Genomic DNA, 17663 nt, shown 5'->3' with positions numbered 1-17663 from the left:
TAGAAATGGAATAAACTGCAATGGCCATTTCATTGTGTTTATTCTTTTATTTATTCCATTAGTATTTAACCATTCATCATTTGCATTCAGTAGTGGCGATTGAGTGGCAAAACTGGGGGTGGGGGAGGCCATAGTGCGGGGCGAAAAGTGAGGGCAAAACTGCCCACCACAATCCACCCCTATTCGCCGCCACTGTTTGCATTATATTGTATTCTACACAATTAAATTATATACAACGGTGCTTGGGTTAGCCATTTATGTTCAGTCACTCGAGTAACTATATTTAAAAAGAAATATGTTTTTTTATTATAAAATTATCGGTTATTTTAACATACCCTCGTAGAAATGTGTTGAGAAGACAAATTACTCACGGGGCGTTATATTTGTTCCTGTACGTTCGTAGAATGCAACTATATAATAGCCGTTTTTAAGTGTTGTCCAAGTCGTAATTTCTGTATATTCCGTTCAACTAATCTCTCCTGGCATCTCATGATAGCGGGCTTCTCTCTAATCAAATCTGTATGTCGTGAAAGTTAGCGAATGAACACCATGCTGTAAAAGATACACAATACTATCTAAGTCGTTGACTGAAATTTGTGTCAGCGGAACTTGAATGTCGCGCAATGCGTTGGTTTTCTCATGCATCCGCTTTGTGCTTGATATGCGTGTAGCGAAAACAGATCCGGATGCCATTTCTTCCAAAGTGGCACGGATCTGATAGTGGACAATCTGTATATGTAAGCGAATCCTAAGGCGCAGGGTAGCTATAGCGAAGTGAAAGTGCAGTTGATCCGGTTCACCATTCCCTTGCACCAGGAAGTACGACGTGACGGAATTTCGATTGTCACTTATTTTTTAAGCTACTTCTTTTGTCGTGCAGAAATGGATAAAAGAAGAACCTATGTGTATTTACTCGCATTAAAAAACAACTTGTTAATGTGCAATGGAAGAGGAGAAAGTGTTTTTTTGTTGCTTAATAAGGCTTAAAAAGTCGTGCGGATAGTGGAACGGAATAGGTAAAGACAGTTTCTTAATTGTGCAAATCATATTTAAGAAATTGAATCGACGTGGCCAAGTCTCAAAGTTCCATTATGGGCTACTATCGATGGGAAACTGAAAGCTCTACGCCATATAAAGTCTACAATTTGGAACTCTCCGCCAGATGTCAGATCAATCGATTAAACGAATCGTAAGAAGTACTTAATATTAATATCCAGTAGTCATGGGCGTCCGGAAGGGGGGGCAAGGGGGGGCCGTGGCCCCCCCCCCTGGAAAACGAAAGTCAACCAAAAATTACATATTTCACACATATAATTTAATTTCAGCCACAATAATGTGTGTTACTTATTGCACGAACATGATAAATTCAAATTTAAGCAATGTTTTTTGAAGGATGAACACTATTATTGGGGAAAATGTGCCATGTTGGCCCCCCCTGGAAAAAAATACCTTCCTTGCCCCTCCCTGGAAAAAATCCTGCGGACGCCCATGCCAGTAGTGACTTTAAATGGAATGGTCAATATTGGTTCTACATAGAATTAAACATTTATTATCCCTTATAAATAAAATCAAACACGATTTGCTGCTTTCCGTAAGAACTCAACGTAAGGTAGTGGTTTACAACGATTCGGTAGGTGGCTCAGTTCTCTCATACGAACACATCACATACACTAAAATAGGTAGTTTGATATCCTGTAGTGTTGCCCACGGGACGAGACGGGACAGGCTTTTAAAAATTCGAGACGAGACGAGATTGACCATGTGTCTGTCATAAGACAAACGAATATTTTCGAGACGAGACAGCATTTCCACGAGACTCCACGAGACGAGACAGGCCAAAGTCTCGTCTCGTGGGCAACACTAATATCCTGGTATATTCTTGGTTTCATCGATAACTTGGAGCTCATGTGACCTCAATATTTTTATCCTGTGAACGAATCGTGTTACCGACAAGAATGTTAATAGCATAACATATTGTTCGTTACATCTTATTATACGTAACGTATCAATTCCCAGCCAAACTTATAATGAAAAGTACGTGATTAAGACACGTAATTCTCCTACGCACGACTTTTACGAGCGATCATCGCTTTGAACCGGACATTTTGTTAGTTACTCCAAAATAATTGCATTGTCCCTACTTTGGAAAGATTAGTAACCTAATTTGTATCCACAAGAGAAACCCAAGAAACGACCTTGTCCCCATCGTTCTGTATTAAATGACGCTCGATCCTCATTCATTCAAATACAGGGTCAAAGAAAAGAAAAAAACAAACGCAAATCCGGGAAAAGTGGTGGTGCGAAATTTACACAGAAGATGGCAGCAATCAAGATAGGATACTTGCTCGTTTGGATCGACCTTGAACACAAAACATGTTATCCTTTCTCTTTCGATTGCTTTCTTTCTCGTTTGCTACAGTCTGGTTTTTCCCATCCATTGTTATCGAAAGTAGATTTCTACATACGTGTTCCTAGCAGTACACGAAAAGGCTATTTTCTTTGTTGCCTTTTTCTTGCACTTTTATTTAATTCGCAAAGATATTTGAGGTAGAAGTGAACAAATGTCAAATAGAGACTTATTCCAGTAGTCTCCAGACCTTTTTCAAGATAGTCATTCCAATAATTTCCATCGCTTAGGAGACCAGGGTATCTACAGACAAGCAGAAATGAAATTCCCTGACTTTTCCAGGTTTTCCAGGACAAATTTTGCATTTTTTTCCCGTGACAATTTTGAACTAAATCCACGTATTTGTACATGGAAAATAAACTTATACAGCTCAGGTATGGGCTGTCGTGAGGACAATTGGGAAGCTACTTCAAGAAGTAGTGGGCTCAGGTCACGAAAGCCAGAAAACAGTGGCGATAACGTTGCCGATTGTTGCTCAAAGTGGGGGGGGGGGGGGGGCAGTGGTAGGCCTAATTGGCTGTTTAACTGCAAGTTTCTTCGTAGGTAGAAGTGACAACAGCGGGTCACTGCCATAAAGACGGGTCCCGTGCCAGGAGTTAGCTTGGTTGATTGATTGATTTGCTTTATTTTACTTCGCTTTTTGTCCCACTTTTGGCTAATTTGCGAAGATGGGGATGAGTGATGACATGATGAATTTGATGAATGGACACTCACAAATATTCATGCCCAGTCTCGGATTCGAACCCGGGACCCCTGGTGTTGTAGCGCGATATGCCTACCACTCCGCTACGGGGGCCGGCAGGAGTAGCTTGGCTCAACTCTATGAGAAAGATGGAAGTTCTCATATACCGACTGCATGCTGTAATCAGATTTTTGCACGCTCAGAAGGGGATGCCGGCAGAGATCCACCGGTACTTGTGAGAGGTGTAAGGACTGGATGCCATAAGTGACATTATGCTCAGACGATGGTGCAGATAATTAATGGAAGGTAGATCCATCATGCACGACCCCACACACCTGTGCTCTTTTGCAGCCCCGACCTCACTCACTACCACGACTTTCATCTCTTTCTTTAGCTGAAGCGGTTTCTGGCAAGACAAAAGTTTTTATTTATTTATTTATTTATTTAATAGAAGATTCCAAATACAGCGTTAGCCATTTTACACTGGAACGATTTTATAGGACATAAGGACAAAAATAATAACATAATACAACAAAAATAATAACAGAAAAATTACATGTGGTTAAGAGACTTACATACTTTTAGTTAACTTTCTTCAAAAGCGGTCCAGATTTTCAGAAATGTATATTTGGCTTCCTAGATTAGTATATTCACTGGGCAGTCTATGGAACAGAGAGCGCTGGATGAGGCACAATCTCGGCTTCTGAGAAGCAAAAAGTTGAGTGCTTCTTGTTGAGCGGGCAGGCACACGAAAGTGAATTTCCTGAAGAAGGCGGTCACTTCTGATGCCATTCGCTATTTTATGTAGAAATATATGGTCAGCCAGTCTATGTCTCTCTTGAGGAGTTTGGATATTTAACATTTGCAGGAGGATGGACTTTTGCAAGTGTTTTGTGGACGGAATTCGGTGTCGAACAATGTCCAGGAAGAAATTTAGGACGGAATTAAGTCTATCTGAATTTGAGGGGCATGCCATAGACCAGATCGGAGAACAGTATTCAATTTTAGGTGACACAAAAGATTTGTAAAAGGTGCTGAGGGCAGTCAAGTTGTTTATTTCCGTGAAACGATAAAGAAGACCCAGCATACGCATTGAACCCCTTGTGACTAGAGATGTGCTCAGAAAAGGAAAGTTTCTCGTCAAATATGACGCCCAGGTCCTTTTGTACGGCAACTCTTTGAACACAATTATTTTTTATGACAGTAACACTGCTGTACAGACCGTTTCGGTTTTTGGAGGCAGACACATGACATGGACATACAAAATTTAGTGCCACACTACAACAAATACCTGAAGAACGGTGATGAATATGTTGAAAAGTAAGTTATTTGTAGTGTAATTAATACAATAAAATGTCAATTATTACCCAAGTTTGTATTTTAATGTATGACTAATTGGAATGTACTTCCTGGACCGTCCTCGTATAAAGCTTTAGCCTGTTTAATAACAGCAGAAGAAAAGTGAAAATTCAGTAGAGCTGGCAGAGGAACATTGATTACTGACGAAAGTGATATGTTTTTAGGATTGAGAGCTGAAAGTTTGTCGAGGAAATGTCATACTAGATCAGACAAAAAAATCGGACGCATAAGAGTGCCATGCATGCATTTTTATGCCGTAGTGAGACATTCTGTCGCAATTCGACATTTGTCCGATTTAAGTAAGTCTCGAAGCTTTCTTGGCGATGAATGATGAAAAGATTCTCTCAGGCTATCGATCAGGTGAGTTGTGGAAAAGATTCCAAGCTTCCGAGAGCTAACGTCACTCTCATCTTCAGGAACTTATCCACAACTCACCAGGTTGATAGCCTGAGAGAATGTCTTCATTAGTCAGATATATCCGACAAAAATCACATGCATCAATGGAGCCTAAATATTTAGAGGATCAAGACAAACAATTCAGGTTGGATAAAAGCCCTCATTCGATTCAATGTTCCTTCAGAATGTCCACACAAGGCCGTACTACGGTGTCGGACATCTTTCGGACGGTGCCAGACTTGGGTGCACCCTTCTGGACGATAGGTCCGACCCCTTATAGCTCCCACAGATAAGACAAAAAATATGTCAATACATTTTACATGTGACATTTAGAGTTATAACACTATTAAGCCTTGTTTCCATGATTATGAAAAACTAAATATGCTGACCAAGGCAGCAACTTTTGTACTTGATACAGAGTCTTATGAAGACCTTGCTAGAAGGTTGAAACGTTACGTTTTAGTTTATGTTTTTAATAAAATAAATTACTGCCTTGGTCAGCATATTTAGTTTTTCATGACATTTGGAGGTTCATCAAATGTGTCTGCCTCACTGGAAATTTCTCCTCCCCCACCTCCTCAGCTTCCATCACTTGTTTCAGGCATCATGATTGTGTCCAATGCATAATAGAGACCTAAAAGTTTACACCAAAAGCTGGCAAGATGATTTCCCATTTAAGTGCAGTGCTTATTAAGACTTCTTCAAAATCAAATACCTTGCAGGTTCATTGCATCACATAGCATCTACAGTTCAACAAAGAAGCATTTGTCCGTGAAAACATAATTCCCTGACTTTCTTTGACCTCTCCAATTCCCTGACTTTTCCAGGTCTGTAGCCACCCTGGATACAACTAAATAAATTCAAATTCGATTGGTTGATTTGGTGTTTTTAGTCCACTTTATGCACAATAAGGCTAATCGGGACTGGACCTACAGTTTAAAGTGGGATCCGAACCACTTGTGCCTCCATCGGGTATCGAACCCGGGACCCCTTGATTACAAGGCGACGACGCTACCACTGCGCCATCGGGGAGGACCTGCCATTCAAATTCGACATTGACTAACAGTTGTTAGTTGTTTCTCTGTTGTCCAACTGCGTGGCCAAGTGGTCAGCGTAGAGACTTGCACCGCAATGTACCGTGCGTTCATTTCGATCTGCAGCCGAGAGATCGGGAGAAGCGTGGCGGGCGGCGCTGACGGAGGTGCCGACATTTGCGGCCTGTAATGCCCGCATATTTTTATGGACATATACAGACATTTATATAAATATTGCAAAACTAGCACTAACCTGTGTTATAAGAGTTGTTCAAAGTGATGTCCACCTACATTCACACATTCCTGGCATCGTTTGATGAAATTTTGATTCACACGCAAAAGTTCTTCTTCCGTAATTCTTCCTAGTTCTGCCCTTAAATTGTCTTTTAGTTCGTCGATGCTATGAGGGTTATTTCGGTAGACTCTATTTTTCAAGGTTCCCCACAAATAATAGTCACATACGGTAAGATCTGGCGAACGTGAAGGCCATAAACCTCTTGAAATTATTCTGTCATCAAACACCTCTCTTGTAGCGTCCAAAGAATCAGCGGCGGTATGGGCTGTGGCCGAATCTTGTTGAAAATACCCATATTGTCTCTCATTATCTGATAACAACTGAAAAAACGGCGCGAGTATTTGTGTGCGGTACCTCTCTGAATTTATTGTGTCTTCAAAAAATATAGGCCCTATTATTCTTTTGGCACTTACAGCACACCACACACCAATTTTTGCATCGTGTAACGGAACTTCGTGTATTATTCGGGGATTTTCAGTGCTCCAGTATCTATTGTTCTGTGAACAAACATGACCACGCAAGTGAAACCATGCCTCATCCGAAAAAATTATTAACTGTGGATCAACAATACCATCTACAATATTCTGCAAAACCCAATTACAGAAATTTACTCTACTTACGTTGTCAGGGGGCCGTAATTCTTGCACTATAGAAACTCTGTACGGTTTTAATTTTAGTAGCTTAGTGGCTGTATGTGCTGATGATTTTGACACGCCCATCTCCTGTGAAACACGGCGTAGAGGTTTGTTTGGAGAACGTTCTAACGCTGCACCAATTTCATCGAGTTTTGCTTCGGTTAGAATCCGTAGTTTTTGCTTAGGTGTTTTAAAATTTAACGATCCAGTTTCTCGTAATTTAAGGACAAGACGTCTAACCGTATCTCTATGTGGAGGTGAAACGCCTGGGAATTTCTGTACAAATTGCCTACACACGTCTCGACACGAGTCTGTTTTCACGTAAGTGTCATACATAAAAATTCTTTGTTCTAACGAGAAACTTGCGGCTGGCATTCCAATCGTCTGACTGACACAACACACATACACACTGCCAGTGATCAGAACGCTACATTTTAAAAGTAGCTTCGCTACAACTACAGCTACTCTTCCAAAATGTAGCTTCGCTACAGCTACAGCTACATTTACCAAAAAGTAGCTCGCTACGCTACTCCTGTTCGCTACTCGCTACTTCGCTACTTTTTGCGCTACTTCTGCATAAAAAAATGAAAACAACGGTATGGGTATTAAAAAAATCCCCTCCTACTGGTAAATAATTGTTATTTATTATCATGATTCCAGTCATTCAATAATTTTGAAAGCATATTAATTCAAATTTGATATATGAATATTGCAATTAGGGTGTTGCCCAAATTAATTATTACTATTATTATTGTATTATTAATATACAACTATACACAAATAAAATTTGGTAGGATTACGTATTTATGATCACATCAACATATTTTTCTTGAGAATAAATATTTCGTTTTTATAGACTAATATGAAGTCAGCATTTTGAATGAAAAGTACCTGGATCCTTCTGCTCCTTCATTCCCCACACTGCTCATCATTCATCATTCTTCCTCGTTCTGACAATTAGCCGAAAGTGGCAGAAAGCGACTATAGATATGAGAATAATTAAATAAACCATTCATCCTGATTGTCATGATTGAGAGAAGTGGAAGAATAGGTGAGGAGGTAAACAGAAGAGGACAAATGAATGGTGGTGGACTATATCAAAGCGTTTGAAGATTATTATGGAATAGGGATGTACCTATGAAATGCAATAAGGTAATATGTAACACATACTATGTGCCAGTAATTACGTATGGAGCAGAGACTTGGACAATGACATAGAGGGACAAAGAAAAGATGCAGGCAGTGAAGATTAAATTTTTAAGGAGTCGTTTGAGGAAGGCCAGAAGGGATAAGAATAAGGAATTAGGAGATCCGACAGACAGTAGTTGGGGTGAAGCTTCAGGACAGAATAGATCAGGCACAGATGAGATGATTCGGACACATGAAGAGGATGGATGCAGAAAGACTACCAGTAAGAGCTTACAATGCACAAAGAGGGAGAATAAGGCCAAGGGGGAGACCAAGATGTTGGTGGAAAGAGCAGATAGTGGAGAGTGTTAGGAGACAAGATTGGAACACCTTGGAAATAGAGGAGTTGTGAAAGACCAGGAAAATATGGAGAGAATTGACTTCTATGCCGACCCAGCCAGAGGCAGGAAACAGCAAAGGATGATGAAGTTATGATTAGCAAAAGTTACAGAAAGGTGACGCAAAAGTAGGAGAAATACATAAATTTGAAAACTATGAATATTAACTAAAGAAAATTGCATTTCTGCAGGAAAGTCAATAACTCGTACATACTTTTTGCAATATGATAAAATTATTGAAGAAACTGTCGTGTAAACCTGAGTGTTCTAAACGTATTGTAATTTTAAAATTTGTGAACAAATACTATCGCGAAAATAATTGTAATTCCAGAAACTCTATCATTCTTGTAACAATAATTTCTTGCTGGTGAGATCCTATACACTGACAATGATCAATGCTGTTAATGTACTGAGCCATTTATTGCTGGCACTATTCCCTTGTCAGTGCAGTGGAAATTCCATCGCTCGTTTTTGCACTGCAAGTTGTGTCTTACACAGCAATTAATGACATTTTGGTGTCTCTTACACCTTGAATATCTACAGGATTTGTTCCAAGGGTAACGCAAACGAGGCACTTTTTTCCAGTGGTGCAGCAAACGAGGCATGTTTCGCCCCAAAATAGCGATGCAGCTAATAAAACGTACATGTTAGCAGGAATATATTCATATATATCAGTTAGTTATCTGGATAACTGAATTCTTCAGATACTAATTAAATAAATTACGCAGATATCTATAATCTACAATCTAGATAATCTGTATCTCCATGTAATAGACTGTCTTTCTGAACCTCCTGCAAAATTAAGGGTTATTGTCGATTTCTTCTGACGCTGTTGCCACATTCAAAATTCACCTCAAAATGCTGAGAAAAATGTAGCTGTAGCGAAATTTTGCTCCAACTACAGGAATTTTGTAGCTTCGCTACCGCTACAACTACAATTTTCAAAATGTAGCGTCGCTACAGCTACAGCTACAAATTTTGTAGCTAGCTACAGTAGCGACGCTACAAGTAACTCGCTACTTCTGACCACTGCACACTGCAATAACACAAACAAGTAACGGCAAGTAACCAAGAATAACACTCTTACGCACAGTACGAAATTAACACGCTCTTGGTTTACATCTGCCTGCCACTATATTCACAGCTCTGTAGTCGTGAAGGAACAAAAAACTTGAGCTAGGAGATTTCGGATTGCAAGGAAGCTCACGAACACCATTAGCTTTTAACGGTTCGTCTGCAGCGTAATCTTGATACAGTGTTGCACATTCGAAACCTCCAAACGATCCCCATCGACACAAAACTCTTTCAAGGATATAAACTTAAGCAGGACGTTACTGGTCAAAACTATGATTAAAATGTTTTACAGAGTATTATCTGTGGCTCTTAATATAATTTCTAAAGCGTATTTATTTGTGTATATAAGGGCGGAACTTGGAAGAATTACAGAAGAACTTTTGCGTGTTATAACACAGGTTAGTGCTCGTTTTGCAAGATGTCCACAAAAATAAGCGGGCATTACAGGCCTCAAATGTCGGCATCTCCGTCAGCGCCGCCCGCCACGTTTCTCCCGATCTCTCGGCTGCAGATCGAAATGGACGCACTGTATTATCGCATTCTCTTGCATGGTTTGAAGAAGGTAAAAGAGCAAGAGAGGAAATCATTTCAACACTTTGGTCGTCGTAACGTATTTTGTGTTAAGCTACTGTACGATATGCAATGTGGTATAGGTAGTATCGAGACGAGACTTGACAGTCTCTCGGTAGCGTCTCGACTTATAAACATTTGTCTCGGTCTCGTCACGAGCCTCGAAATATATACGAGGCTCTTCTAGTAGTATAAACCACATATACAAGGTGCATCGTACAAACTTTCACATCACATAATAATAATAATAAATCGTCTTTATTGGAGCGGGCGTGTTTCGGCCTCTAGGGCCGTTCTTACAACAGACCCTTGTCTTGGAGATTAGTACAATACAGTGGAATAAAGGGTATACATTGAAAAAAAACATGAAAAGGATTACAAATCAATTGAAATAAGAACAATATGTATATATAATGAAAATAAGTTTACCTATAAATTATTGAATATAGGTATCTAATGTTTGTTGCTTTTGATAGTATATATTCAATAATCTGGAACAATGAAAAATATAATAATAATAATGGAGTGAAATAAAATAATGAAATTATTATAAGATTTATATGGACACAGTTGCTAAATATTGCAGTGAGTATTTTTATGATTGAAAAGTTGCTCGTGATTAAGTACATTCGCTGCCTTGCCAGTAGATACATAGAAGTCATTATAGCAAACAACTTATCTTTTTTTTTAAAAAAAAAAGTTGTTTTTTTTCCTGTTTGACGCATCTTTTTGACACATATCCTCTCGAAATTAGGAATTTTATTCTGAATGTGTATGCAACCCCGCATCACAGGATCACAATTGCTATTAATGGATACACTTCGTGATCGTAATCAGTATAGTGGCGATTGGGTGCCAAAACTGAGGGGCAAGGACAGCATTAAGAGGCCATAGTGCTGGGGCAAAATGTGGCAAAAATAGGAGGGAGCATCAGCCCTCATCGCCGATATTGTTCGTAATTACTATAAAACATAATATATGACAGCCGTAAATAATAAGGTCGACATTCGCTTGTATGTCTGAAGTCAGTAAATGTTAAGGTAAAATGTTCAGTATCGCACCAAACTTTCGAACGACACTGAATACTCTCGGCCTCAACGCTACTTTCCAGAGAATTGTCTCATTCTCGGTCTCGTCTCGACAAACTTCGAAGAGTCCACTCTCGTTCTCGCCTCGATTTTTATAAGGCCATCTTGGTACTATAATTTGAAAAATCTCCATGGGGAAAATTTGAGTAACTTCTTAAAAGTTGTGGAATACACACACACACACACACACACACACAAACACACACATCCAAGTCACAGAAATTTTCCTCACCCTCCCCTACTTTTTATTTAGAACACCACATGTTCTGTTATTCGGATTCGAATTAAAGATGCTAATCCACGAATTCAACAAAATGAAAATGAAGCAATATAATTCGAGCACCAGAATAATTATTTCAATTATTAGAAATCAAGCAAGAAAACCCTACTTTCTATCGGTTTCCGTTGCCCTTGTACTGCTTCCGGTTAAGGGTTCCTTGTTTCAGAAGGCAGTCATTGCTGCAGAAAAGAATTCTTTCAACCTCGATTTCCTACTGTTGCTTCACACTTCATTGTCGAAACTGTTTTTCGTCAATGGCCAAGAGTTTGTTGGATTAGTAGCCAGTTATATGTCTATTTCGTTTGGAAGTATATACTGTAGTTTCGTGCCAACGGCAAAGTAAGCAATTTACCCATCTCCATGTTCACCAACTATGTTTCCACTCTGCATGTGCCTTTGACTTGAAAGAAAACGTCAATAAGTAGAGAACATTTGTTTCTGCATTAGTGCAATAAAAATAAAACATATTTAAAAAAATATATGATATGTCATAGAACAAAAATGGACGAAATTAGAGGTCGATAATTTGTCTACTGTTATTGTACCCGCAGTGGGATGCACAAGTATTGCCCGGCAAATTGTCCATTACTATTTTCATTATTTTTTCTCTTGCATCCTACGTGATTTAGGGATGGATTTTTTACATATGCTGGTGCCAGGCCCGTACCCAAGGGAAGGGGGCCATGCCCCCCCCCCCCCCTCGAGTCATGAAATATTTTAATGCAATCATATAAAAACCTACAAAAATAACATGGACGATTTTTAAGATTTTGAAAGAATTTCGATTTTCTTCTTTCATAAATAAATGTGTTGTGTCTGGAGAGAGGCAGACTCCAGAAGTCTGCGGTCTACTATATTTAGTAATTTTAGTTTTATAACCATTTATGCAAAGCTACTAGATGTTCCAATTTGGTCGTGACAGTTCACCATTTTTACTCCCTGTTCTGACATTTTTCGAACTGCAGTCTTCATGAGAAAATGTCCTTTTTTTGGGTTAATTCACATTCAGATATGTTCTTCATTATAAGGATAATTCCATAGCGTTGGTGGCCACATCCAGGGTACGAATTCCCATGGCGGAAGGGGAATCTCCCACCTTCCCATCAACAATCTTGTTCTATTAAAATTTTCCCCCCATGAAAATTTTCGGAGAGTAATAATTTGTGTTATAACAACAAAGATAAACAATTGGTTTTGACTTTAAATATACTTTACTAAGAATAATATCATAAACACATACAAAGAAGGAAGAACAAAGAATGATGTCTGCCTGTGTGTAAATGTTGCATACATCTCATGTTCTCTCTCTCTCTCTCTCTCTCTCTCTTTCTTAGAGCTGGTAACAGCATGGAGTTAAAACGTACCTGTACAGTCATAGATAAGATTTTAAAATTATATCAAATTGTACGAGTAAGGAATAGAACTGTAGCTGCGAACGGGGTTGCCATTGTCACCCTAGGCCCCAGGAACACAGAAATTAGACCGACCTGTTATTTTGCCTCCATTTCTCACCTCCTTTCGTTGGGAATAAAACATAGCACTTACATGCTAATTTAGAAGGAAATTAATGCCTTCTTAAAGTTTCTTATTTTTTGTCCCTCCACCTAAATACATAAGAAAGTATCAAAGAGTTATAACAAGATGTCTGATGACTGGTGCCATGTTTATGTAGTTATTTTTAATTTGGATTCGAGTTTGTAGATTTGAACAATAACACAAACTGCTTCAATGAAGATGATGTGGGATGCACAACCGAACCGACTGCACTTTATTAGCCAAATTTCTTGAATGATATGATAAGTTTTCTTTTCATCGGAAAAGAGTACGTACATAAAATTTCTACAATATCTAAGTATGCCAGCTACATCTAGGTAAAGGGGGGGGGGTGCAAATTCGATGCAGGGGGTGCGAAAACCATTCTCGTCCTGGGCGCTGAAATCTCTAGCTCCAACTCTGATAAGGATTTATTTCCTTTCGAGAGACTTAATAGATGTACACCATTATAAAAACATAACACAATAAAAGTATGAAAATTTAATTGTCATATTTTTATAAAAAGCAATAATTAAATAATATCTAACACTTATTAAAAACATTTCACGCATCTTCTAATTTCTTGACATTTTGAACCAGTTGTTAAAGGAATTAATTTGATAGTTTATGAATGCAGCAAATTGGCCTCCCCGATGGCGCAGTGGTAGCGTCGTCGCCTTGTAATCAAGGGGTCCCGGGTTCGATACCCGGTGGAGACACAAGCGATTCGGATTTCACTTTAAACTGTAGGTCCAGTCCCAATTAGCCTTACTGTGCATAAACTGGACAACAAATCAATCAATGAAGAATGCAGCCAGCCAATTAATTTGTTTATATATGTTTATAAATATAAATGTATACGTATAAATAAATAAAGTATTTAATAATTGACAAATTTCGTGTCAATTATGTATATATGTATATATGTGTGTGTGTGTGTGTGTGTGTATATATATATATATATATATATATATATATATAACCACGGTTTCTGGCTTCCCCCCCCCCCCCCTCAAGAAAATCCTGGGTACGGGCCTGGCTGGTGCAGAGGTTGTCAACAGCTTGTTTGGCATTTTGTTTCCATTCATTGCGTGAAACAAAGAGAATAAACATGGTGATGAGAATTTGATTGGTATTACTTGTGCATTCGACTCTACACGGACCTTACTTCGGCGTTTTCTCTTGAGTTCCACGAGCGTAACGAAAAAGTGCCCTTTGGAATTGACAAGATGACTTGATGTGGTATTTACCCCCTTTCGCCGATATTCTGGGCAATTTAATTTGTAAATATAAGTAAGATCGAAACCCCCCATCTCGTACATGTAATTATCTATAAATCATTGACTAGAGCCACCTACGGAATTGATTCAAACTAAGACTGTCATTTACCCTCATCTACAATTCTCAAACTAATATTTTCTTTATAACCATGTTTTTCTGTGTAAAGAAAGCTAGAATAACGTATAGAAAGAAGATTGTCTTAAACCAGTTCCATCTATTCATTATTGTTAGAATGTTTGTAGTAAGCAATTATTATGATTAATTAACTCGATAGATCTGCCGTCTGGCGGATGGTTGCAAATGAGAACTATTTGTATGACCAATAGCCTTGTTTTTCCCCATCCATTGGGGATCTAAACCTAGCTTAGGGGAATCAAGAAAATGTATGAGAAACATTGCATGATGAACTTACGTTGCTCCATTATCTGCGCAAAATGTAGAAAGATGTTTTGTTTCTTGGATGTACATTAGAAAGCGCTTCGTCATGATATTGTTTCAAGTTTTAGAGATAAATGTATATAGTTCGTGTTTTCGTAGCTCGCTCGGACGCACTGCAAGGTTGAGTCATATATTGGCATATTCATTGCTTGTAGAGATTAGGGTCAGATATGCTCACGTTAATTGTCGCGTTACGCACAAGACTTTATGGAAGACGAAGTTGAAGAAAAGGTTAAAAAGATGGTTCGTACGTGGGCGTGTGAACGGCTCAGCTTTCTCTTAAAACGTTACGCGCCAAGGAACACCAGAATCCTATCAAACAGAGCAGGTGGTCGGTGTTTTTAGCTCTTCCTGTGCCGCTGCAGTGGAACGAATTCACTGTTTCCGTAGATGGATGTCGCTGCTTTGTTTCATTCCCACTAGAATCCGAAAGATCGAAAGTATCGCCGACTTTTTTCCCTCACGATATTATAGGTATTTAAGTGTTTCAATGTGTATTTGTTCACAGCGTTTTCAGTCTCCTCCCCAAGTGTGAACGGTACACAAACAATACACCTGTGGATTGCCAGGCTCTATGCCGTACAAAATGGTTTATATTTTGGAACTCTCCGTCAGATGGTAACAAGTCGTCGTAATAATAATGACTAATTATTGAATTAGAAATGTGTTGTAGTTACTTTGTACGTACACTAAATAGCATGATTAAAGAAGAAATATTAATTTACTTGAATTATTGAGGTTATTGACTACAGTAGTGTGTGGGTCTTCAATTCTTCAATTCGATTCTATGTAAAAACAGAGTTGTTTGGAACGATTCTGTAGGTGGCTCTAGTCAGTGTCTCAAACTCGCAGCTTTCATGCATTAGATAGGAAGATTGACATTTCTTGAAACATCTTAGTTTCATAAGTCTCCAGGAGCTCGATACACATTCAAGAAATGTACAGAGTTTGAAGCCTGTTCGTGAACGACCACTGTAATTTTACGACATTTGGTATTTGTACTCAGGATTGAAATATGAAATGATGTCAGCAGTCTATCTCTGAATGATGGATGATTTTAAAAGAAATAATATTTTTGACTATCCGAGGCACGAATACGAGCATAAATATTATGAATAGATGGGCGTTCGGAGGGGTGGCCAAGGGAGCATGTTCCACCCCTAGAAAAATAAATGTAATTCTAATCTAAAATTATATATTTCACACATGTGATTTCATTTTAGTAACAGTAATTGGCATTAATTATTATAAGGGACTGATAATTACAAGAGAGACTGGTACAAATCGTTGAAAAAACCCTGCGGACGCCTATTCTTTATATATGTAATATCTTTAGAGCAACCTCTTCCTATAAAATATCATCAGTCTTGAACAAATCAAACAGGTCGAAGGGCAATTGCAATATCTCTTTTTTTTTCATCATTTTAAGCTATATTAAGTTCGGAATGATAGATGTACCGGGTACTTTGCCAACTTCAAAGTCTCAAATAAAATTGTGGGTCTTGAAACTGTCTTGTGCACATTACAATGCACCGTAATTTATTGTTGATCAGGTGAATGAACCCTTTGCCTCCAGGCGTTGCGCACCCAGCGCCACCACTATGTGTAAGTTCACGGATGATGCTACCATCTAGTGGTTGCGGTAGTAACTACATCTGTTTCCCAACCAGCGTGATAAGCGGTTGGTTCCGTAGTTACGTCACAGTAAGAATGCAATTTCTCGATTAATATGACGAGCTAGAGTGGTTATCGGGCTTGAGCTCCTTCAAAATGCCCTCTCCCCCCCAAAAAAATATTATTATATTTATCACTACAGGGCGGATTCATATGTCAAAATATGGATTAAAATGCTTCGGTAAGAGACATGTTGAAGAAATAGACATGTAATCTAGTATTTCGGGATGTCGAACCAAGTATCACAAATAATAATAATATAAATGTTTATAATTAATACATTAATATAATTAATATTTTTATTGTTATTATTACATGAATAGGTAAAAGACTAGAAAAATAGAGATCTATCAGCTCTTGTTCCTAGCTTACGTGTAGTTAATAATTCTACGAAATCAACTGCCTTGGCAAGGGAATTAATGTAAAAAAAATAAACAAATCGAATATTTGATTGATTTGTTTTATTTTACCTTGCATTTCTGCCACGTTTGGCTAATCGCGAAGGTGAGGAATGAACTGATAAATATGATGAAATTGATGAAGGGAGACTTACAATGAACACCCATGCTCTTCGAACTCGGGCCCCTGATGTCGTTGCACGCTGTGCTATCCACTCCGTCACGGAGGCCGGCAAATATAATATTTATTGAATTAAAAAAAAAAAGTATTATGTCCAGATGATGCAAAGTAAAGTTCTTGATACATATGTCGTGCATATTATTATAAGCAATAGTGTCCACAAATCTTAGATACTTCCAATTCAAAGTCGTGTGACCGAAATTTAATCCTTGCCTTCGTGTAGCTGAAATAAATAAGCCTCGATTATGCAGCAAATGCTAAACAAGTATATTTTGATCATTTAATTTTAGTGCTTGATAAATCTTTCGGGGGGGGGGGGTGGTCTCCGGACCCCCTTCTAAATGCGTCCTTGTAAGGAAATGTAAAAGCAAAGCTCACCTTTCGCATTGCACCATTTCATGAAGGTGCACAGGGAGATGTGGACGTTGGATGATGTGATCAGCACCACGTTGCAGTCACCTTTACTCACCTGTTTGTTAGAGGCCAAGTTATACCTAGAGCCGCTTCGTGAAGGCACACTGCCGGAAAATTTTCAACCTGAGATAATTAGATTACTCGCCCTGCTTGGGCCTCCCAATGTAACGAGTGCACTCACGGCCCCCAAAATGACGTGTCAATCATACCCCGGCACGGGGCCAAACGTCGTTATGTGTACGGGAGACCGGTCGTGACTCTCGGTCCAGGTATTCAAGTTCGGTACTGAGACGGTCGTTTATTGTCATACTATTGCGAGGCGGAGATTAATACATTGAAAAGTTACACTGTTTTGTTTACCTTTGATATGTAGATTCGAACATTCATAAAACACTAAT

At 38.8% G+C, this 17663-nt stretch overlaps 1 protein-coding gene across 2 annotated transcripts in view; it reads left to right on the top strand.

Annotated features, from left to right (window-relative positions):
- The window catches only part of wnd (Mitogen-activated protein kinase kinase kinase 13 wallenda), a 181141-nt gene that overhangs the window by 80973 nt on the left and 82505 nt on the right, over positions 1 to 17663 (top strand). The gene's annotated exons all lie outside the window — the stretch shown is intronic.

The sequence above is a fragment of the Lepisma saccharinum genome, chromosome 5 (genome assembly GCF_977018435.1).
Source record: "Lepisma saccharinum chromosome 5, izLepSacc3.1, whole genome shotgun sequence".
Lineage (NCBI taxonomy): Eukaryota > Metazoa > Arthropoda > Insecta > Zygentoma > Lepismatidae > Lepisma > Lepisma saccharinum.
This window is presented reverse-complemented; position numbering and strand designations above follow the sequence as displayed.